This window comes from Rattus norvegicus, chromosome 16 (genome assembly GCF_036323735.1).
Source record: "Rattus norvegicus strain BN/NHsdMcwi chromosome 16, GRCr8, whole genome shotgun sequence".
NCBI lineage: Eukaryota > Metazoa > Chordata > Mammalia > Rodentia > Muridae > Rattus > Rattus norvegicus.
Window position 1 is genome coordinate 907,501 of NC_086034.1, and position 25,281 is coordinate 932,781.

The 25,281-nt window shown below is 47.5% G+C and overlaps 1 long non-coding RNA gene across 5 annotated transcripts in view; it reads right to left on the reverse strand.

The window, feature by feature from the left end:
* Positions 1 to 25,281, reverse strand: part of LOC103693859 (uncharacterized) — a 159,041-nt gene that overhangs the window by 113,077 nt on the left and 20,683 nt on the right. For all 5 annotated transcript variants that reach the window (XR_010058528.1, XR_010058527.1, XR_005494710.2 and 2 more), the window contains exon 2: positions 21,336 to 21,455. This is a non-coding gene — a long non-coding RNA (uncharacterized LOC103693859). The remainder of the gene's footprint in view (positions 1 to 21,335; positions 21,456 to 25,281) is intronic.

Here is a 25,281-nt window from a genome sequence, read left to right on the forward strand (position 1 = left end):
CCTCAGCATACTAGACACCAGTGACACTGACCGCCAAGAAAATCCTGAGACCTGGGAAGGTAGCTCAGTGGTAGAGTGCTTGCTTAGCATGTGGGTGGCACTGGATTCCATCCCCAGCCACAGGAAAACAAAACAAAACATAACAAAGACAAACAGCCCCCACCCCACATTTTCCAAAATGTCTTCTTGAGACAAAGTGGCCACTACTAAGTAAGACTTCAGTAAATTCTACTATGGTCCAGGCATATGAGGGGCCCCTCCCTCTCCAGCTTCAGGCATTGCTGCCAAGCGCTCTAGTGTCCCATAGTGCCATCTGCCTGGCTGGCATTGCTCCTCAAATGCAGTGAGCCTATAACTAAAAGCCTTATCAATTCTCTCCCCCCCCTCTCTGTCACACACACACACACACACACACACACACACACACACACACACACACAGAGGCACTCACTACCTCTCTAGCCACACAGCACAGTGTCTTTAGAAATAGGTTCACTTCCATCATTGCTGGCTTGTTTGACCCAGAGCAAAATTCATGTAAGGATGTCATTGAGAAAATGGTTATAGTAATAACAATCTTCCTAGGGCCATAGTAGCAAGAAACTGTTCTGACACAGGAAAAGCATCTATGGTCTCATTTGTCTGCAAGGCAATGAGAAGTCAATAGACACTTACATAAAAATCCTCAAAAACAACTCAAGGTGGCAAAGCATGGCCTTATGAAGCAAGCAGGCTAATGTCATTTTGCTAAATGCTCACGGTGTCAAATTGGCATCTAAATATTTATGTTTAAACCCATAGAACTGGGCTGCTCTCAACCTTGGTCAGAGAAGTTTCTTCTTTCAGTGGGAGGCAGCCAGTGCTGAGAGGAGTGATTGATCTAAGGGCTGAGAGGAGAAGACAGAGTGCTCAAACCTTAACAGGACATCTTTCCCCCCACTCACCCACCTCCACCCAGACTCAGTGAACATTGCGGGAGAAGATACTGAAAAGAATGTAAGATGATGGGGAGAGCTGTGAAATGCAAACTGAAGGGCTTGGCATGGATATTGTTCTCATGAACTCACACCAACTCTGCTTACATGCACAAGACTTGCACAAGATCAAGCCGGCCAAAATCCAAGCAGAGAAGAGGCAGGTGATCTTTTAGGTCCCATCACCTACTAAGAAGCTACTGGCAGTTAACAGCTGCTTGGGGACAGAGAATCCTCCTCCTCCTCTTCCTCCTCCTCCTCTTCCTCCTCCTCCTTTTCCTCCTCCTCCTTTTCTACATTGTCGTCATCGTCGTCGTTGTCGTCGTCATCATCATCATCTTCGAACATGTGTCCACTGGTTGATTTCCAAGCTTTAATGGATAGCCGCACTCCACACACAAATAAGCAGCATGCGCTAATTGGACTCAGTGGGTTATTTTAAAAAGTGTTTGTTGGGGGTAAAATTGGAAGGACGTTGCCATGCTGGGGTGAAATTTGGAAGGAGTTAAAAGAGGTAAATAGGGTGTAGATACGTTCATGTTCTGTTATATTCTTAAATAAAAGTCTCAAGAATAAAGAGAAATTTATTTTAAAATGTTGAAATGATCTTTGTTTTTTAAAGAAGCAAGCAAAATCCAATGTTTCAGTTTAGTAAGAGTCAATGAGCGCATGCGCGCGCACACACACACACACACACACACACACACACACACACACACACATTTCCAGCAAGTTATTACATGTGCAGCAAGTACCAGCAACTCCACCCTGACATTCTTGCCAGGTTAAGCAGTAGCAGAGAATAAGGAGATACTTCCTCTCCTATTGAAGAAGGACTGGAGGAGAAAAAGAAAGGAGAGATATTTAAGACTGCAATGAGAACGAACTTCAAAAGGCCCAAACTTCAGATAATCACCTATTCTGACAAGGGATGCTAGCTCAACAAAGCCCCAGGCTTCAGACATTGCATCCCAGGGACCTTTAGAACCTGCAATCCGAGTGTCTGATAAATCCAAGAAACAGGGTGTGGGAAATGGGATTGGCTTATTAAAAAATAAACAGGGGTTGGGGATTTAGCTCAGTGGTAGAGCGCTTGCCTAGCAAGCTCAAGGCCCTGGGTTCGATCCTCAGCTCCGATTAAAAATAAATAAATAAATAAACAAAACACTCTGAGGTATGTCTTCCTCCTTTAACAAAACCTAAACCATGTTCCAGCTGAAGTTCCCAAGAATGGCTACTCTCAGCTAAGAACAGGCCCCTGAAGATGACCATATCTACTAGTGAGGGTCCAGTAAAGGGAAAGGAGCAGCAAAACGAATACATATTAAAAGGGCATCTATTAGATTGGCTTACGTGGCATGATCTGGTAGTTCTAGAGTGGCTGTCTTCACACTGGAGAGGTAGAAAAGCTAATGGCTGCTCACTCTGAGTCTGAATATCTCAACAGTCCAGTCTGGCACCACTGGGCTCCAGTATATGTTGGAAGCTCAGAAAAGTTGGGGTTCTGATACCAGTGAAAGAACATAACAGAGAAGGAACAGCAGCAGCAAGCTGGATGGACTCACCATCAAGACTTGAAAACAAAGAGGCAAAAGGGTAAGCTCTCCTCAGACATCCTTTTATGTGTTTTGCTTCTGGGAGGTACTACTCACATTTGGGATAGGCCTTCCTACTTCGAAACACCCAGACAAGGAAATGTCTCACAGGTGTATGTGTGTGTAAAGAGGTTATGGAATAGAGGAGACATAATACACACACACACACACACACACACACACACACACACACATACACACACACACACACAAGACTATTACAATTTGCCTTCTGGCTATTCAAAGATTCTCCTGTCTCTCTCATCCTTCCATTAAGTTAAATATCTTCTATTGGCCTCCGTGGAAACTAACCTAAGAAATCAGTAAAATAGTATCATTCCCTTTCTGAAAACTCCTCAGTGACCCCTGTTCATCCCCAAGTTCAAGTCAAATCCCCCTAGTGAGGCCTTCACGGTTGTCTGAGTTCTTCACTGGCCCATCCCCATTGACCTCACCTGTGCTTTGGCTCCCAGCCTGTTTCTGGGCATATGTTACCCTGTAGATCGTTTCTCTACTCACAACTACTAAACCATTATCCTTTTTCGTAAACCAGTCCTTTCCATGCTGCATGCTCTTTCTACTGTCATGTCTCCCAGGTTGCTGGTCTTGAGCACAGGGCCTGCCATACTGCACAGGTGGCCCATCATTGGAATCACTAGAGTGAGTGGAGGCTTTTGGAGTGAGAGGAATGTGCTGGGGCACTGGGAAGCCACTGGCTATCCTGAATCTGGGGGAGAGGAAAAAAAAGCAGCTGCAGGCAGGATCCACTGTGACTCCAGCAGAAATGCCATTCTAACCCAAACAACTGGTCTAGCTAGACAACTGGTCTAGTTGGACAACTGGTCTAGCTGCTGCCACCATCAAGGTGTTGGGGAAAGACAGGCTGCAATCAGAGGTACATGGGTGGAAGTAGGGAGAATGGGCCTGTGTTTACCTGAGGAGATTGCTGGACCCCTCCCTGGAAAGCAGAGGGGATTCCTATGGAGGGTAAGAGCTAGAGGGTAGAGAACAATGCCATATAATGCTACCATCTGGACATAGCAATGTCATTGTTAGGAACTCAAAACAGCAATAGTTACCTGCACAAGGCCTACACAAGATCAAGCCAACCAAGATTCCAGTGTAGATTGAAGAGGTGCTCATGAGTTCCTCTTACTAGCTAAAGAGTCATTGTCAGTTGATTGCTGCTGGAGAAGGTGCAATTGTTTTTCTTCAGTGCCAGAGCTGCTAATAGGTTGCCCAGACTCATGGAAACAGCACTATTTGGACTCAATAAACTGAATAGGGGGTGGGGGAGAAGAAGAAAGAGGAATAGATGTGGGATATGAAAGAATTGGGGGACATAGGAGAGTAGGGGAGAAGTTGAATATAACCAAGTTATAGCATATAAATGCATAAAATTGTTCAGGTCTAAATCAAAACTATTCTCGAGGAAAGCAGAATGTGAGCTGAGCGTCCTACCCCATCGCAATGGAGAAAGAGCTGAGCACTAAGCACTGGTAATCACAAAGCATTATTTGCTCTCTTCTGACAGTGCATGTCATGTGACCTGCTACTTTAAACTCCTACTGGTATGATTTTCTCACCATGATGGTCTGTGCATTGAGCTGTGAGCTGAAATAAACCCTTCCTCCCTTGAGTTGCTTTCTTCAGAGAGCCTTATCACAGCAGTAGGAAAAGAAACTAATATACTCAAATATCTTTTTATAGGACATTAAAGGAAGTGAAACATCAGGATATGTAGGACAGCATGTTAAAAGGTCAAACAACAGGATGTTAGTGGGGAGGGGATGGAATAGTCTATCCTTCAGGGACATTCCATAAGACAGGAAACAAACAACTCAAATAACTTCAGGAAGTCCCTGAAACTAACCAGATTCATTAGGCTCCTTCCTCCACAAGAATATATAAACAGTAAGGACTGCTGAAGGTCACTCTCAGACTAGCTAAGCTTCTTAGAAGAGGCTCAGACCCAGCAGCTTGGAAGAAGCCTGAGATCAGCCAACTACCTAAAAGAAACAAAGACAAACCAAGACACCTTGAAAAGGCTAAACCAATCGAGCCAAAAGGAAACGACACTGTTCAACCTGTTGAGTTTCCTGCAGGCTGTGTACTATGTATGCTCCAGGTTCCCAGCTTTGTGAGCTGTTATCTGTGCAGGGACGGGCTTTAGTGATTCGACTGTCTTTGAATCATTTCTGGTCCTGTAAGTAAATCTTCACCTGTAAGCAGCTACAATAACAAATGTTCACCATGTTGGACTTGAACAGCATCCACACTTGGTCTGTTGTAGGTTCCCTATCTGGGGTGAGTAGACATGTGTTCACATCTCCTCAGGAAGAGGGTCACACAACAAGGAACCTACCAAATTCAACATATTCTGCGTAGCACAGAGTCACAGGATTAGGGGAGAAGGAGTGAGGGAAGGGCTTCAAAAATCTCACAGAGGCTGCTTCCAATATCCTAAGAGACAATGTACAGACATATCCCTCCACTGTGCCTTTAGAGATCCCTCCAGCCCCGTGGCTCATCTCAAGAAAAGCTTGTCTTTACAGAGCCAGTAAGCAAGACAACAGAAGAGACATTCTCCACTTTGGAGGCTGATGGTCTGAGGTTGAAACACTTTGGTGTCATCCTAGGCTGGTGACTATAGGTAACGATGAGCTTGGTGCGAGGTTCCAATGTCAAGTCTAACAAAACACTTGTCTGAGATGGGGAGTATAAATGACCTTGGAGTTCAAGGTCTCCTCTATCTCTCTGAGCTTTGGTCCTCTCCTATAACTTTGTCACTTTAGGGATATTTACGAAAGATGGTGGGAGGACCACAAATGACTTCACGGTTAATTATCCTTTGTTGATAAAAGGAAGCAGTAGAAACCAAACATTGCAAGAAAGTTATCAAGTAATCAAAACATCTAGACCTGAATTTTCCAGTGTGTAGTCCTTTGCTCTCAAAGGCTACCTGTGTCAGTCATCTCTTCTGTTGGGTCCAGAAAACCTGGGGTCAGTATTGCAGTCATTCCCAGGAGAGGGGATCACAGAACATCTTAAAAGTAGGCCTGGCAAAAGATGTAACCCTGCCTTCCCGTCCAAGACTCCCCAGTCCAAGACATGGGACCAGAAGGATCCCAGATCTTAGAGATGGGATGGGACCACTCCTCTGAAGAGGATGGAAGCTGGGAGGATAGTGCGCAGATGCGTTCCAGAGGACACTACAAGGATAAAAGCATATGCGCGGTCTCATCCCATCTCTAAGATGAAGAAGTGGCCCCTGGTGACTCCAGGCCCCTGTGTATAATGACACTGCACTGTAGGAGTTGGGAGATAGAACCCTCCTCTAAAGTAAGGAAAGAGTGGCACAAGTCAGCTAGGCAGGTTAGGACTAAAAGCCAGATTCTGGCTTCAGCAGGACCTGAAGTAATAAGAAAGGAAACAGACAGAAGGCCCATCATGTAGCTTGAATCAACGCAGCTCAACCTATCCAATAACTGCTCAAGAACTTTTAAACTTGTGAGTGTAGGGCTGGTGTTCCTGAGGCGTCCCTGCCCTGTCCTGTCTAAAAAGGACTGTGCAGTCTGGATCCAACCATGATTTAAAAAAAAAACAAAACAAAACAAGAAGCCATAGTTAGTGTGTCCAAGCCCAGCCCAAGCTCTCAGGCAGGGTCCTCTGGGTGGGCTCAGATGACATTGGTCCCTTTTGATATTGAGCTCTAATTTCACAATCAGTGACTGCTGGAACATCCTGACTGAAGGCACCTGGACTTCCTTAGCTCTGCACGTTCCTAAGAAGCTAAAACAACTTAGAATGAAAAGATGAAGGAAATAGTACCAGTCTAACCCAGCACCTAATGTCACCAACTTAGGGATCTTATCTCTACTTGTGACATATGAAAAGACCCTGACTAGTAATGGCACACGTTGACTGACCTTTCCCTAAATGAAGTATCGTGGGAATTTACACCAGGTTGACATATCCTTGGTCTCTTCTGGATGTCTGGCCCATTGGAAGTGTTGGATGGATAGTTCTGGAATGTATTTGTTGCTGGAGAAGACTCATTCCTTACTGAAGAGAATCAACATTCAAGTCCCTGAAGAACTGTGCAGTTGTTTGTGAAAAGCAGAAATGGAAATTACTGACCTTCAAAGCAAATCTGAGCTGAGGGTGTGCCTGGAACAAAGCACACACACACACACACACACACACACACACACACACACACACACACATACACACACACACACGGGGATGGGGGCTGTGAAGAGACAGGAAGGCTTTCCAGCTTTGGAGTTGCACCCAGGAGAACCCTCTCCCAGGGCAAGGAGGAGGTGGAGTCAAGGCAGGCTTGGAGTAACACCCGCTCTACCCCTTCATGGCCTCTTGGGGTGCTGCTAGGAGGGCAATCATCTTTTGACTGAAATTGGCTTCCTCCAAGCTGATTTCTCTGCTTGGGGAGCCCTGGGGTCCCACAGGGACAGAATATGAACAGGCTCCAGCTAGGCCAGCAAAATGGTACGTGGTAGGTATCTGGACAGCCACATCAATCCACAGGGGAAGAGGAGGAGGAGGAAGAGGCCAGCCTGCTGTGCTCAGCAGGTACTTCTCTCTCCCTAGGCCTGCAGGCCAAGCTGCCTATGCAATCTTCAGAGGTTCTGTTTGCAATTACAGCTTGTTTTGATTATTAGGTCAGAATTTCATCTCCATGGGCTTGTGATAAAAGGCCAGAGCATGAGGGGTTTGTCGTACCATACTTAACACTCCCTCTCTGTGAGCGAGTGTGTGAGTGTGTGTGTGTGTGTGTGTGTGTGTGTGTGTGTGTGTGTAGAGCCCCACCCAGGGAAGAGGTCACAGTAGGCTGCCTTTTAACTCCTCTCTAAGGAAGCTAGCTGCCAAAGTAGATGACAATGAAGAAGAGATAGGAACGGGGGCAATCCTGCAAACCTAGGCCTAGGAGGAACCTTGGAAGTCAACTGTCCCACCCCTAGCATGTGCTTTGTTGCTTCTACAGCAGCCTCAACAATGCGTGGGCACCAAGGATGGTGAGACCACTATCTTTGCATGCCACTTGGTTTATCAGAAATCAATTAATTCTAAAGGGAACACATCTTCTCTCAAACAGCAGTGAACCTCGGGTCTCTAAGCCTTCCCCAGGCTTGCTTCCTAAATACAGTGAGTGTACTAGGAACTCAGCCTCTTATTCTCCTGAGTGATCCTTGTGCAGTCCACAGAACACAGGATCCCCCCCCACACACACACACACAGACACACACCTTTCTTCATGAAGGCTTTTGCTACTTCTGGGAAGTCCCAATTCCAGACCTTCTTTGAGTCCTGAAAAAGAAATGCTGTCACAGGGCATGTGTCCTGAGCCACCTTCCTTTCCTCACTCTCTGCAAAGCTTCATTGACATTCCAGGGAACCCAAAGACTCTCAACTGAAGGGAGGAGTGGAAGGGGAAGGAAACACATTGCATTCCCTGTCCCAGAGCAGTCACTCAGCCCTCCCGGCAGCAAGAACAGGTAGGATGGGGGACTGACAGCTGCAGAACAGAAGCAGGCAGAGACAGAAGGATAGACAGTGAGAAGATGACAAGAGAGAGAGATAGACTCCAAGAGGGACAGTGAAAGATAGTCAGACAGTGAGAGAAGAGAGACAGACACAGAGACAGACGGTGATAGTGAGAATAACAGGAAGATGGAGGTAGAGCTTGAGAAAAGAGAGGGGGAAAGACAGACAGACAGACAGACAGACAGACAGACAGACAGACAGACAGACAGTGGGCAAGATGGAGGTGTCCTGTAGACCCCTCGAGGGCTCACCCATATGGATGTTCCTTTACCCACATCTGTATCACACTGCTTCTGGAAGACATGTTCTGTTCTTACTGGTAAGATGGATGATCCCTTTGCAACACCACGGGACCACCAAGCCAACTGGAGTTAATGGAAGCTTGTTGGATGCCCAGCCTTGAAGTGGGCCAGCCCAGGAAGCATGGCAGTGCGGACAATATCAGTGTTCTACCAACTGGAGCGTTGTGACTGGAAAGAGCTGTTTTGTTCACACCAGCCACAGGTTCAAGGAACATCACTGACAACAAAGTGTGCACTCTTCCTTCTACCCAAATCCCCAAGCTCCAGGTCCCCAGGTGGCCTCGAGGAAACCCAGAGTCACCACTGACCTCGAGCAGCTCTGAGAATGGCATGTACGTTACCTTCCTATTTGCTCAACCAACCCTCTTTTTTCTAGAGGAAGATTGCTCTTTTTCCTCCCCAGTGTACCTCATCAGGCCTACCATGTGCGCAGAGAACTGCAATTGGGGACAATTCTCAGAGATGCAAGCAGGGTCTGTGGTCTCTTTTCATGATGATGGCTCCAGCCTCTCTGGCTGCTCCCATCTTACCTGCCTGGGCCTTGAGTCTGTCCTCCAGCCAAAGACCTTGTTTTCTTCTCCCCTTCAGTTTGGCTCAGAACTAAGGTCTTGGTTCTGCATCTCTAAAATCTCTAAGTAACTGAACTGCTCACCAGCCACCTCTGGCTAACCAGAGCCTTATGCCAGTCCCCACCCTACACTGGACTATCTCTCCAAGCTCAAGCCAGTAGGATTCTCCATACCAAAGGTGCCTATCTATCCACACGGTGTCCAGCAGGTACCTATCCACACAGTGGGTCTCGTGTATTCAGAACCACAGTTGTGTCTCAGCAAGGAACATACCTGTTCCTCGCCCCTCAAGACAAGGCCACAGCTAGACTCAATCAGGTAATTCCTGGCCACCGCCCTTATCCACCACATGCCTAGCATGGAGCTGGCTTCTGTCTGCTCAGAGCCTGAAGGAAGAAACAGCTCACCAGAAGCCAGCTGAGGCTCAGCCTGGAAATCTGGCTTCCTTCTCTCCCAGTTGTCCTGAAAGATTGGATTGATTTAATAGGAATGCTTCCTAACGCGTGAACAATTATTATTGTTTTAAATTAGGAAGAATAAAATTCCACCATCTTTCTCCCTAAAGCTACTTCAAGAGAGGCCACACTGCAAATTCACGGTGCCCGTGAGGAGCTGACAAACAACCAAAGCTCCAGCAAGGTGGGGGATCTCCTTTCCATATTTTTCCCTTAAGGAGGCAGGAGAGAACTAAGAACAGGGAGGATTTTTTTTTCTTTTAAAGCAGAATCTTATAATCCTTTCCTGTCCCTCCTTCTAGCTGCACAAGAGATGCTTGAGGTAGAGCACATTAAGCTGTGAGAAGGAAACAGGAGGTAAATCTAGCTGCATGCTGCTGCAGTTCAGAGACCAAGATTAAGAGTGTTGTGTGGTTCTGCAGTCTGGATCCCACTCCCTCCCTGGCCCCTCCAGCTTGGCAGACAGGGTCACCCTGATGTTTCTTGCTATTTCAAGCTGGGGAATTAGCCAGCAAATTCCAACTGTAGCCCATCTACTCTGTGAGCACGGTTAGTGCTATCTTTGCTGTGGCTCTAGTTCTTTCTCTACCTGAGTCCTGGGTGTGAGGTTCTAGGGGATTGTCTTCTCTCTCTCTCTCTCTCTCTCTCTCTCTCTCTCTCTCTCTCTCTCTCTCTCTCTTCCTCTCTCTCTCTCTCTCTGTCTCTCTCTGTGTGTGTGTGTGTGTCTGTCTGTGTCTCTGTGTCTCTGTCTCTCTCTGTCTCTCCCTGTGTCTCTCTCTCTGTCTCTCTCTCTGTGTGTGTGTCTCTGTCTGTGTCTCTGTGTCTCTGTCTCTCTCTCTTTCTCTCTCTGTCTCTCTCTGTTTGTGTCTCTATCTCTGTCTCTCTCTGTGTGTGTGTGTGCATGTATGTGTGTGTGTCTGTCTGTCTGTGTCTCTGTGTCTCTGTCTCTGTCTCTGTCTCTGTGTGTGTGTGTCTCTGTCTCTCTCTCTGTCTCTCTCTGTCTCTGTCTCTCTGTCTCTCTCTCTCTCCCCCTGATTTCATGATATTTATATGACCCCTCCAGATTCCCAGAGTTAACTGACAAGGCCAGATAGAAGCCCCTAAGCCTAGCATTGTCACCAGGGGCCTTGTTTGCTTACAAACCCCTGGACCATGTGCCTAACACAGCAAGTGGATAGGAGGTGGACGGCTGGACCTGGCACTCTGATGTATGCTGGAATGGGATGCTATAGTCCTTACTCTCTGTTGCTGTGGCAGGTCCCCTCCTCAGTGTGCCTTTCCCACTCCCACGTGACCAGGCTCCATCCATCACAGATTTATACTAAATAAGATCCTACAGAATACATCCCAAGGCTGAGCCAGAGTGCCACTTGCAACAAAGTCTACCCCTGTATGTGATAAGCAAGTGGCGGGCTGTGACCCACCCCCTGGACGACACGGTGATAAATGCTAGTGTGGAGGGAGCTTCACGTTATGAGCAGGGAGAGCGGTTCCTATCTGAATCTGGGCCTCATCTCATCCTAGACGTGCAGCCTTGGACCCGAAGCTTAGAGACGGTGGTGATCTTAAGGGTTCGAGGAAGTCGGTCAGTTTAGTGCTGGAAGATCGATTACTTGGATTTTTTTTTTTTAATTTTGTTTTGGTTTTGGCTGTTTCAAAACAAGGTTTCTCTGTATAGCCCTGGCTGTCCTGAAACTCACTCTGTAGACCAGGCCCTTCCTGAACTCAGAGATCTGCCTGCCTCTGCCTCCTGAGTACTGGGGGTAAAGATGGGTACCAGCACTGGCTGGCTCCTTGTTCTTGACAGAGCGAACTGGAGTCAGGCACGGTGAGGATTTCCCTTCATGAGAAAAGGCTGGAACCACAGAAGGGTTGAGAGTAGAGGTACTACGAGGTGACACTGGGAAAGGTTTTTCTACCTGAGGCCTTTACTACTTGCATGTTAAAATAGGAGTGGACAGAGCGTGTATCTTGAAGAGGGACGGGGGCAAAGAGATGTTGGTCATTGACTGTCAATGTTTATTGAATCTAAATTGCTCCCTGACTTCCCACCTCTAGGAATCATCAAGTGCACACATGCATGTGTGAGTGTACATGTGTGTGCACTGTGTGTGTATGTGTGTGTGTGTGTGCGCGCGTGCATGGGTGTGTACTGTATACATGTGAAAGAGTGTGTGAGGAAGAAAGAGAGAGAGAGAGAGAGAGAGAGTGTGTGTGTGTGTGTGTGTGTGTGTGTGTGTGTGTGTGTGTGTACACATGTGGCTGCACTTCCATGGCCTCTCAACCTCAGCCAGGCCACTCCTGGTAATGTTTTCCCCCTAGAAGCATTTCTGGCTTAGGGAAGGGTCTCAGGGCTGTGACCCCATTGCAGCCTGGCCACACCCCTCCTTCCAGGCCAGGGCATTGGAAACTCTGGTTTAGGTGAGGTGGTCAGCTTGGACACATGTGTCGGGCTAAGTAGATGGTGCTGCTGTGGTTTCCTGGGCATCCTTGGGAACAGGAAATGGGTGCTGAGTATCTGAAGCCATTGGGCTAGGCAGAGAGTCCCTTGGAATAATACACATCCAGTGTCCTCTGTAGGGAATGAGGATGGGGGACAGGAAAAATTCCTCAAATCAAGGAGGAGTTTAGGAAAATAATCTGCCAGGGACTAAAAAGCCCTTCTGCAGGGGAGGAGAGGTAAACTCCTGCCAAGCCTTGGCCCCTCCTCTGAATACTGTCACCCAAGGCCAGGAGGAAGTCTGCAAGCAAAGCCCTTCAGGTCAGCATGCCCCCCATCCTGGGGGAGGGTTGTGGAGGAGTAGGGGTGGGGGGTTGAAGGGGGAGCACTTGTTCTCTGGCTTGCCCTTGTTGAGAGGGTCCTGGTTCTAACTAACTTATTACAGAATCAACCCTCAGTGCTTCAGACCTGTACTTTTCATTGCCCAGAGGTAGGAGGCAGACAGAACCGTTGCAAACCTGGAGGGAAACAGTGGGAGGGGATGAGGGATGGGAAAGTGCTTGGAGGAAAGAGGGAGGGGCCAAGGAGAGAGACCTAGGATCCCATTACTGTTACTTCCCCAAATGGTCTCTGAGAAATATGGGGAGTAACTATTATCCCTGTGGCATAGGGGAGGGGCTTGGAGCTCAGAGACAGACAACGAAGGGCTCAAAGATTTAAGAAGCAGTGGGCTTAGCTCTTTTCCCTTCCATCTTTTCATTAATTTTTCAGACCTAGAATGCCCTATCCAGAACACAGAAGGGCTCCTTAGCACAGAGAGAGTCAGTAGAATCCTGGGCTCTGGGTCTACATCTTCACCACCGGCCCCTGCTAGCCAAGACATGGTCACGGTGAACACGGGAGTTTAGCAAATGTTTATAAAACCTTTCCATACGCAGTTAATGATCCTGATTAGGGCCTGAGAAAGCAGCCATTTCTGTCCCATCCCAGCTTTAGGGAGTGTTTTATTATTACACACCACCCCACAAGTTAATGAGAGAAGCCGTAGTCCATTTGTTGGCAGGACTAATGCTCGCCCAGGGAGGCCAGCAGTGGGGCCTTTGTCCTGTGCCTTGGAGTCTAATTTCCTTGCTCCACCTGTCTGCCCTGCTGCCCCTACCCTCCCACCACCAGATGCCACCATGAAAGATGTCACCTTGAGGGTATCATGACCCCAGATCACTGTGCCTGGGGACTTAGTCAGACCAGACTGAGGTGTCTTCTCTCCAGAGACTGATGAGGTCCTGGTCCTAGGAAGCTTTGAGAGATGGCTGCCTGGGCTCTAGTGGTGAATCTGGAGTCCTCAGCAGTGCCCAGTTGTTCTGCAAAAGTGTCTTTGGAAGCCAGAAGAACCTGAGACCAATCTTGCGTGCCAATCTTGTCTGAGACTTGTGGAGTTTAAAGGAGAAAACCTCAGACACTTGTGGGAAACAGGCAATGAGGCTGACAGAGCACAGCCACACAAGAGCATGCATGAGAAAAATGCTGCTCATCTGTGGACCTGAATGGCCTGTTTCATTTTATGTGAACTCAACCTAGATTTTAAAATACCAGGGAGAAGAATTCAAGGATAAAGCAATTTCCATTTAAGTTTGAGGGCCTGCATTTGGCTCCCCAGCACCCACACAAAAGCCAGGAATGCACAGTGACCGACCTATGACCCAAAGGGCTCTGGAAACAGAACAGGCTATCAGGAACAGACTGGACCGCTCAACTATCAGGATGAAAAGGGCCAGGGGGGTTCAGTGAACATCACCCTATATCCGCACCCACCCAGACATGCGGACATAAAACACACACACACACACACACACACACACACACACACACACACACACACACACACACATATATACTAAATCTTAAAAACAAAAAACAGAAATTGACTTCTTTCCCACCATCCGTTGATGTGACTGCTTCCCTCCCTCAGAGCTGTGTCAACACCGTTCCCCTTGCCTAGCTAACCACTGGCCCCATTTCAGGGTTCATCTTAAAATGTCTCCTCCGTGGCAGCTCTGATATACCTCCAGGGAAAGCCCGAGTTTGCTGTTTCCTCTCTCCAGGAGGAGACAGCATATGAACGGTTCAGTGTTCACTTGCCTGCACTGTCACCAACTGACAGCGTCTGAGCTACAGCAGAGCACACAGTAGGTACTTGATATTTACTCACTGAAGATTTAATCCTAATCCAGCCTCGGTTTGTGAATCATAGCTACTGCAAACCTGCCCCGGGCACATTCAGCAGAAGAGCCGAGACTAGGCTTGCCCAGCCCTGGAAGAGGCCCCCACCATCCCCCCTCCTATAAGAAGCTCCCCCAGGGAAGAAGCCTAGCATAGCCAAAGAGTCTCTCCTTCCCAACCATCAGCTAATCTGTCCTCAGGCGTCATGCCAGGGCCTCTGTCCACCCTTCTGCTTCCCCAGAATACTGCTGTTTGTATTGTCAAGGGCTTGTCACAAACAGCTGTCAACAACCTGGTCCTAGGAAACCTTGACCCTACAACCACCTTACAGAGCTTTGTCTCCTTGGATCTTTGGACTCTAAACACTTCTGCTAGAAGCTGCTCGTATGCAAGGTTCGTAAAGTGAGGGGCCTCCACTCTGCTATTTACTTTCCAGGCCTGTGGTTGCTTGCAGTACTTAGTCCTAAGCACTATGAGTACTTAGGAAGGTGAAGTCAACTTTTCTCATGCTCGGTGGCTTGGATCCATGCCCTCCCTTGACACAGTGGAGGACAAAAACATGTCATGTTCATGGTGAATGACGTCTGCCCCTGGCTGGCACTGGCCTCCAGGATGTCATGACACCGCAGACCACACACAGGGAAGGCCATGGGCTCTGACTGTAACATCTTCCGGCTGCAATGACCTTGGCTACATGGTGAAAACAGAAAAGGAAGAAACAGATCCAGATCAAGCTGGCATTGACCCTGTTCCCATCCCCCCAGCAATGCAATGGTAACCTGCAGATAGAGAAGTCAGGCTGAAGTAAGATGGACTCCAGGCTCTGCTTGAGTGGTCTGAACCACCACTGTCGATGGTCTCCTGTCTTCACAGCAGCAAAATGGACCTTTCTCTGCCTAACCCTCACGAGATACACAGTGAACCAGCTATGTGCTACACTATCCTATCAGGCAGTGGCCAGTAGTTCTGGGACGCATGCCCAGAGTGGTACTGTCATGACCTCCCTAGGAAAACTACGTAATTCACCCTATTAGTAGCTCTATTTAACTGTCTCATAGCTGGTTCAAAATCAGTGGGGTCAGGGTCAACTCACCCGCCCCACCCAACCCCAAGTCCAGCCTTTCCTAATGACTACTGCTCTCCACCGGACCAGAGCCTCCATTTTACCTGCCTGCTCTGCTCTACTGTTATATCCCCCCACCCCCCACCACCTCCATCTCTTCTTCTAACAGACCTGTCAACTCCACCTTAGAGACATATCCCAGGCCCCCTCTCTCCATCGCTGCTGCCCACAGTCAGGGCCAAGCTGTAGCCACCTGGAATTGAACTGTACAGAGTCACCTGACTAGCCTCCAACTTCAACTCACGATCTCCTACTTTCAATTAATTTGGAAAGTAATTGGATCCCATCAATTGTCTGTTTAAAACCCTCTGAAGTCTCCTCATCTGGTTGGAATAAAACTTGAGCCCCTTTCCTGCCTTGAAAAGCCATATGCACTCCGACTACTGGCCCCGGTCCACCACTCTCCCTCCACCCAGAGCTAAAGAATGGCCTTGTACAAGTCAAGGTCCTTCATTCAGGTGCACCCCTCCCTGACCTTAGACTCAGATCTCAAGGTCCAGCGCACACCTCTTGCAATGGTTTAAGTGTGGTTTATATGGTAAAACTTTGGTCCTTGGGGTATGCTGATATGAAGGATGGTAGGCCTTTAAGAAGTGACGTCTAGCAGGAGGGAGGGAGGCCACTGGGACACTGCCTTATAGTGGTATTAAGGTAAGGCTTCTGGGACTCACTTCATTCTGGTAACAGTCAGTTCTCTTTAAAGAACCAGTCCCACTAAAAATAGCTGACTTCCTGATTTGTCACGTCACTCTCACCCACCCACCATGATGCCATCTGTGCTGATGAGATATGGTAAGGGCTCCCACCAGAGACATCACCAGATTCAGAATTCCAGCCTCTGAAACTAAACTAAATCTCTGTTACTCAGCCTCTGGTGTTTCATTACAGGAATAGAAAGCTGACTAGTCTATCTCCTTGGAGACACTCTCTGACCACCTTACCTATGAGTCAATAATCCATCAGGCTCCCTACACAGCTTTCGGAGAGACTGTTTGCTCTTTCTCGAATCCCTGAACACTAACAACAGGAAGCGTCTCCTGGTGACTCTGCTTTGCCCTGGCACAAGTACAGAGTCCAGCACATACAGGTGGCTTTATGGAGGAAGAAGGCCTGAGTGAATGAGGCAGTTTCAAGGGCCTGCATTGAATGTGAATGTTCACCACCAAAGGAGACGGGATGCCCTGGGTTAAAACAAACCAAACCTCTTGCTGGGGATACTTCCTAAGCAAGGCAATGTGGACGAATGGCTTTCCACCACCAGTCTCCACTGTGCAGTTCTTCTGCCAAGAATGGTCTGCTCCACCACAACCCCTTTCCTCCTATGCATGTACACAGATCCTCATTCTCACCACCAGACCAACACTTCATGTGTCTGTTAGTATGCTGTTCTTTAAGAGCTACACCAAGTCTCCATCACTCCCAGATACCCACCACAGAGCCCCATGGTTGGGCCATTGCAGGCATTGCAAAACTTTACCCATGATCCATGCAGCCAACCCCCAAAGAGACTGCCAGGCATGGCAGAAAGTTATACACAAATGAACATTCTGCCATTGAAGAACTGGTAAGCCAAATGAAGCGACAAAGGATCCCATGACACACAATTGTCCTTGTAGGAAAATAGATGTCATAGTTAGGGTTGCAATTGCTATGATGAAGCACCATGGCTAAAGCAACTTGGGGGAGGAAAGGGCTTACCTGGTTCATACTTCCATATCATTGTTCATTATTGAAGGAAGTCAGGACAGGAACTCAAACAGAGCAGAAACCTGGAGGCAGGAGCTAGTGCAGAGGCCATGGAGGGTGCTGCTTACTGGTTAGCTATTCATGGCTTATTCTGCCTGCCTTCTTATAGAACTCATAACTATTACCCCAGGGATGGCCCCACCTATAATGATTTGGGCACTCCCTCATTAATCACTAATTAAGAAAATTCCCTACAGGGGATAGAGAGATGGCTCAATGATTAAGAACACTGACTGCTGTTCTAGAGGTCCTGAGTTCAATTCCCAGTACCCACATGGTGGCTCACAACCATCTGTAATGGTATTTGATGCCTTCTTCTGGTGCCTGTGAAAACAGAGCATATATATATATGCTCTGATATATATATATATATAGATAGATAGATATAGATATAGATATAGATAGATAGATAGATAGATAGATAGATATAGATATAGATATAGATATAGATATAGATATAGATATAGATATAGATATACATATAGATATACATATAGATATACATATAGATATACATATAGATATACATATAGATATACATATAGATATGAAAAAATTCCCTACAGGCCTGCCTACAGCCTGATCTCATGGGAGTCATTTTCTTAATTGAGATTCCCTCCTCTCTAATGACTCTAGCTTGTATCAAGTTGACATGAAAACAGCCAGCGCAATAGATATTAAAAAATATAATGGAATTATAAGAATGAATGAAAATAAACCAAGTTGCGAAGAGACAGATGCAGCAGGAAAAGCAATTATACAAGAGTTTAAAACCTGAAAAAATAACCTTTGCTGCTTGTGAGCACAAGCACACGTGATTTAAAAACATGAAGACATGTGTAGAAATGAGACACACCATCTCCCAGGAGGAAGACAAAGGGTTGAAACTACAGAGCCAACACATGGGGCCATAAAACTATGTTTTAAAAAGAAAAATGTCAAGCACAGATGGTATAATATTAATAAAAGATATAGATCAGTGGGTGGTCCATAGCTGTTTGTTGCAATATGTCATAGACTCTACGCATTTGAAATAGTCAAAGATCATTTGAAATGAAATTCGACAACGGGATTACAGAAAAGGATCAGATCTGTTGTGTCTGATAAGCAAATGGACAAGTGATATATGAAGTAGGTAAAAGGACAGGTGCATACATGGGTGGAAGGATGAACGAGTGGTAAATGAGAAAGGATGGGTGGATGTGATGAAAAGATGTGAATGGATGGATGACAGAAATGGGTGGGTGTGTAGGTAATGGATGGATGGATGGATGGATGGATGATGGATGGATGGATGGATGATGGATGGATGGATGGATGGATGATAGATGGATGGATGGATGCATGGATGGATGGATGGATAGATGGATGGATGGATGATGGATGGATGGATGGATGATGGATGGATGGATGGATGGATGATGGATGGATGGATGGATGATGGATGGATGGATGGATGGATGGATGGATGGATGGATGGTGCTGGAAAGATGTGAATGGATGGACAACATGGATTAGTGGGTGAATGGATGAAGAGACATATATAGGTTGGAGATGGATGAGTGGACCAGTGGTTGGGTGAGGGAATGAATGAACGAATGAATTAATGAGTGATGAGGCAGTGCTTGAGATTGCCACAGGATTCTGGTTGGTCCGCTTTGCATTTGTTGAGCACTAAGACACATGCCAAGCCTGACTAAGCTCAGCCGTAGCCTGGTCCATACAGAGTTTTGACAGATGCCTTTCCTCCTCCCCCAGGAGGTCAAAGCTGATGGACAGACACAGGTCCTTGTGAGGAGACATGGTGCAGTGCACTGGACCTAGATGTGTGTCCACTATGCTCAAGGGTCACAGAGAATGGAGAGACAGACTCCCATTAGGACCCTGCAGGGGGAAAAAAGAGAACTTGGTGTTCCAGGCAGAACAATGTTGAAGGTAGTCAAGGAAGAATTCTGGGAAGGGCTACTAGCAGAAGAAACCACTGGCAGGATGATAGCATCAGTAAGCAGACCAGTGGTTTGTCATGAAGGGTCTGAGCTGCTACTTCTTTGGGAGTTGAAAGCTTGCTCCCAGGACACAGATGCACAAAGCTAGCCAGTTCTCAGAGTCATCTCACGAGCCTGCGAAAGGATTGGGTCCAGGAATCGAATGGATCAAAACTGTGCTCTCCATCCAGCAGTGACCCTCACTTCACCCCACTTTGGTTCCTGGAAGAAGCAACCACAAATGATTTAGCTGCGGCCTGGTCCTTGCATGTACCCCCTCCATGTTGTTGTTTTATGGTCCCAGTGCTGGGTGTGGGCAGAGGGTCTGGCTGGGGTGGGGCCCATGTGCCTGTCTGCACACCGGCCCTGATGGCCGCATGCTCTCATCACACCGAACGGTCCTCCAACGAGCATCTTTACTGCTGTCTCTCAGCTAACTAGGAAAGGGCTTTTCTAATTACATTTCCCTTGAAATCCACCCGGGTTTGAGTTAACACCTCTTCAGTCTGCCAAAACCTAAGTCATTTTAAAATTAGTTCTGGAGGTTTTGAAACACACACACACACACACACACACACACACACACACACACACACACCAATGGGATGCTGAATTTTCAAGTTGTATATGGAATACTCTCCCCAGAAGTCCAGGGTGGCTTTCCCCGGAGACCATGTAGAAGAGGCCTGAGGGGAGGAGGGAGCCCACGACCTGGCTCGATTGGGACTTGTTCCCCTCAAATCTGGAGTGCAGCCTTCCAACCACCATGCTGTTGGATCGATGGAATCATAAATGCGTCTTGCCCTGAGCAGTCTCTCTGATACTTTTTAAAACTGTGTGGATGGGAGGGAAATGTGATCCATATGGTTTTGAGTCATTAACACTTAAATCATCAAAATAGAGGGAAATTTTTTCTCTTTCTTATTTATTTTTTTTTCTGAAGAAATTTCATATCCAAGGCGCCTTGAGCGGCTCCCTAATAAACTATTTAAAATTCAGTTGTTCCTCCTAAAACACGCAAGTGTGCGCCCACATATGCAGCACACGTACGCACTCCCAGCCTCAGAAAGGACAGCTGTGGGAAACAGCCCCTGCGGGGCCATCCAGCTCTAAGACAGTAGAAAGACCTTGCGAGCACACTGGAGATGGGGGAGGTCAGTGACCTAGGCTCAGCCCAGTTGTCCAGGCTAAGAGTTCCATGCAGCTTAAAGCTCCTCTGGAGTGGAGCCCTAATGATACAGAAGAGAGAGCAAAGGCCCCAGAGAGTCTCAAATGCTTAGAGACTTGATAAAAGACATGGTGGATGTTTTAGAACGAGAGAGCTACACAAGCAACCATGTGGGCCCCTTTTGCACCACAGGGCTGAATGGTAAGGCTTGAGACAGGGATCCAGGCAGGAGAGAGGAGCTAGCATCCGACCCTGTGGATATCCATGGTTCCTCATACCCTAGAGGCTTCAGCTTCCTGCCTCAGCCTGCAAGCCAAGGCTACCCAGGAAGGGCCTATTGTCTCATAACAAACAAGGCTTAGACTTGCAAGAACGGGAGCTGTGGGGTAATTTTGTTGAAATATCACTGCAAAGACTCTAGAGAGGAAGGATACCAATGACATGGGTTTGGGAATAGAAGGAATAAACCTAAGGGGCATTTGATAGGACTGGAGGTCAAATGAATGGAGCAAGTACCTAAGGAGCAGCATTGAGGCTGTTTATTTCCTGTACAACACTGATAGAGCACAGTAGCTTACACCACACAAACATGTCCACTCATAGTTCGGCAGGGGGTCAACAACCCAAAAGGTTAAGAGGCCATTGCTGTCAGGAGTAGCTTCTTCGGGATGTTCCAGAGGGGAGTTGTGATGGCTCTGAGTGGCCATCACAAGTTCTTATCTTGAGGCAAGACCTCTCTAACCTCAGGCTTCTATTGTCACACTTCCCATAGGCCACTCTGACATCTTGCCTCCCTCTCAGAAGGACCCTTGTGGTTTCCAGGCTCACCCAGAGCCTCTTCATCTCAATATTTCAAATGCTATCCCCATCAGTAACTTCCTTCTGCCACATAGCATGCATTTACAGGTCCTGGGACTATGGAGGTCAGTGTCTTGGGGGAAGTAGGAAATTGTCCACCTGACACAAGAAGGAAATTCCTTTTTGTTTGTTTGTTTGTTTCCTTCTTTCTTTCTCATTAGTTTGCATGACATTTATGTATTTTTATGTTTATGTGAATACATGCTTATGTGTCATGGTGCATGCATGCATACCAGAGGCCACCTTGTGGGAGTGGGTTCTCTCCTTCCACCATGTTAAACCCAGGAATTGAACAAATCATGTCTTCAAGCTGTTGTGGCAGGCAACCTTACCTGCTGATCCATCTCCTTGCCAAAATGTAGGTCTCTGACCTTGGCGAACAAGTGGTGCTTGGAACCAAGAGAGGAGATCGGTGGCTAGGCTAGTCTTGGTTTCCTTGCTGAGACAAATGCCTGCAAGAAACAATGAGGAAGGAAGATGATTCATCGTGGACACCAGTTCAGACTTCCAGTCTGTAATTGGTTGTCCTCCCTGCTATGGACCTGTAGAAAGGCAGAACAGTATAGTGGGAAAGAACACCTTCAGAGGAGGACATGCAAGCCTAGAAGGGTGGCCAAAAGGCAGAGGAGAGGGCAACAGGACAAGTTACAGCTACCAAGGATGTGCTCCAGTGGCCTACTTCTCTCATCCAGCGTCTATCTTCTGAAGTTTCCCTACTTCCCCGTGACAAGCCCCGAACCCACCACAGAATCAGTCCACTGAATGGGTTAGAGTGTTTCCCAAAGCTTACCAACTGGCAGCCAAGCCCTAATACAGGAGCCTTGGGGAGGCAGAGCACACGTCATCCAAACCTTAAAAATAATGCTCTGGGTATAGGAAATGGTGATCCCAACCAGAAGGTCAGGGCATAAGCAGGAAGGGGGTTCTGAAATAAGATGGTTCTGAGCAGGGGAGCAGGGGACGGATGTGACCTAAAAGTTCAGTCTACAGTGACAGAAACCAAGGTAGACACAGGAATAAATGAAGCTTCTAATTTCTCATTCATTTCAGGGGGTCAAGAGGAGGCAACAAAGCTAGGAAGCAGAGGAACCCCATTTTGAATAGGAGACAAGGTTAGAGACCAAAGCTTAACATGGTGGAAAGAGAAAACTCAGTTCTGTAAGACGTCCTCTGATACCTATGCATGTGCATACACACTCATACATATTAGACTACATCAGACAATTATCCTGGAAAGGGGACTAAAGAGATAGCAGGGTCAGAGGAGGGCTCACGGAAGGACCATGATATCATGTGGAGAACAGGAACTAAATGGGATAGAAGAAAGGTTTGTCCACTCCCGGTGATCCCAACGCCATTTTGAATGAAGTGGAACAAAATTAGCCAATGTGTCATGCTTGGTGCAATGTTCTTGAGGATATTGGGACAGGAGGCTTACTGAGCCACCAGTGTGCCAAGGGCACGGTGGGGATAGAGGGGTACTTTGAAAAGAAGGCTCAGCAGGGTGGAACATCATAGAGAAAAGGAAGGGAGCTTGGTTTGTGGGTCCTTCCCCCCCAACCCAAACCTAGAGATTAAAAAAGAGGGGCAAGGCACCAGACATTGACAGCTCAAGACTGAGAAAGTGGAGCTTCCTATGTCCTGCTCAGAAGTTAAACCCAGCACAGCCTCAGCCTTACCTTCTCCCTTGACCCTTGGTCAATGACCTCAGCTTCAAAACTAGTAGCTGATGGCACATGAGAGGAAAGAGAGGGGAGATCTGAGAATAGCCACCTGTGAGGGTGAACCTGAGCTTTAACTAGTATCCTTTCTTCTTTCTTCCCTTAGCCATGAGCCTCAATCTCAGCCTCCTTCTCTCCTTCCCATGTGTCTTAAACAAAGTCTCAGTGCTCTGCTGTGACCATGGCCAATTCACTCACATCTGTGGGCCTCTTGATGAAATGAGACACTTGGCTGCAATGACCGCCAACAGCCTTCCCAGCCCTCGTGGCCCGTGAAACACAGCCTTGGACACGGATGAGCTGTCTAAGTTGCTTCAGGAGTTCCAGCCTCTTTGGAGATGGGCCCAGGGTTCTGTCACTTGGTAAACATGATGCAGGCCTGTTTGGGGCCTCATAGCTGTGGTTTTCTGTTTTCCCCAGCAGTAGCTGCAAGGCCAGAGCTGCAGCTGAGCCAGCCCAGCAGGAAGGGAGCAGGTAGAAGGAAGAAGAGCTTTACAAAGGGAAGAAACTCACATGCCTGCTAGACCCTTCCTCCACCTCACCCCACTCATCCCAAAGAAGTTTCTAATTCCTCTTGCAAAAGAAAAGACTCACTCCCAAGCTGTCCAGCCCAGTTTTGGGGAGCAGACACTCAGTTCACAGTGCTGGTGAACTTAGTGGGAAGAGGCCATGTCTAGAGCTGAGATGTGGGTGAGTGTAGACCCTCATCCAAAGCAACAGCCGGCCCTATGGGGCTAGTCTTGTTATTTGGAAACAATTCAGTTTGCCTAGACCCTCCAGGACCTGGCACACAGGAGTCCTGTGTAATCCTGGTTTAATGAGCCAAGTAGAGATGAATCCAGGAAAAGACAAGATTACTCTTGGAAAGAAACAATGACATTGACCGTGTAGGGTGTGACTGATAGGATTGGCACCCTTGGGTTCCCTTGCTTGTCTATGAAATATCCCCCAGCTGCTATGGATAGGGTAGGCTGAATACCATGTGCTGCCTCTTGCCCTGCTTGTCTGATCTGGAGATGCCTGGGGATTTGCCATGTCTCCAAGGTCAACCCCCACCTCATCCATGATGCTCTCTGGTATAGTTCGTACTTCCAAGCATCCCATGTAGGGATGCAAAGGCCACACTTTGAGTCTCTGTTTAGCGTCTCTGGTTCTCTCAGCCCGCTCTCTAGCTACCTTGCAAGATACCCCAGAGAACACCCTCATAGCCCACTTGTGCAGGAATCTGTTTTTTAGTTCCAGACATGTCCAGCTTTAGACAGCCTCTGCTCTTTAAGCCAAGGAGTCGCCTGGCTGCCTGTCCAGCAGCAGGGGAGAAGAGAGGGCATGGACAGCTGGCATTTTACAAGGCCAGAGCTCATCAGTGCGGCTCTGCACATCTAGGGAGTGGAGGGGGTGTTTGGACTACAACAGTAGCAGAGAGCTTCTGGAAGCCTCTGAGGCTCCCAAGGTTGCAAGAAGCCAAGACTCACCTCAGCTTGAGTACTGTTGACCAGTTTGTTCTTGTCAGCTGGCAGGACATAAAAATAGGCATGGCAGAACCTGGGGACAGTGAAGACCAGGCTACCACAAGGTGAAAAGGATCTAGAGCCCAGGATAGACCATAAGAGCCCCGAACTACTGCTAGCTGAGAACCTTACAAATATCATAAAGTCCTTACCTAGATGGCACCAGAGGTAACTAAAAACATAAAACAATTTTGGAACTGTACAACAACTAGCAGTAGTAACAGGAATGTTAGGATCTGGAATACACCACAGGCTAATCTGGGGCTGAGGACCCGGCTAGCTCACCACATGCCATCCTCTCATTTACTCCCACTGGATCTGTAATCTCCGTGGTGCACAACACAATCCTTAATAAAAACGTCATTTTCAAGTTAGACATAGTAAGAGATCTATTTCTACATACATACGTACGTACATACATACATCCATGCATGCATACATACATAGCTGCAAGAACAACAATGTAAAAGAAGGAGAGCTTATTTTGGGTTCATGGTCACTTGACCTTCCCTGGCACACTAGGAATTGTCTCCAGTACCCAGAGCACAGACAGCCTTCTGCCCAGAGCTGTGCCCCTCCGTGGCAGCAGCCTCTTCGGCTTCCATGAAGGATTGAGTTGGGTTCTAATGCTACATCATAGACCTGCCTCAGAAATGAGGCCTGCTTGTATATTCCCAACTCCTATCCTGTTGGGAGAAATATGGCCAAAGGCAGTAGCTTCTGGCTTTCTATGGGGTCAGTATTGGGAGGAATAAACTTTGGGGTCTCAAATGTCCCTAAGAACAACAGACACTTTCAGAACCTCCAAAGTTGCCTCCCTGCTGTGACTCCAGGCTTGATCACAGACCAGAATACACCACAGGCTAACGTGGGGCCAAGGACCCTCGTTGTGTCAAAGATGCCCAGAGGTATGCACTGGGATCCATGGAACTTCTAGAGCTTTGACCTTAGCTCAAACCACTCAGGATCAAGGCACAGAGTTCAGAGGGAAGGGAGCATAGTTCATAGAGTTTCTTGAATATGTGGGAAGCGAACTGCAATTCCCTGGT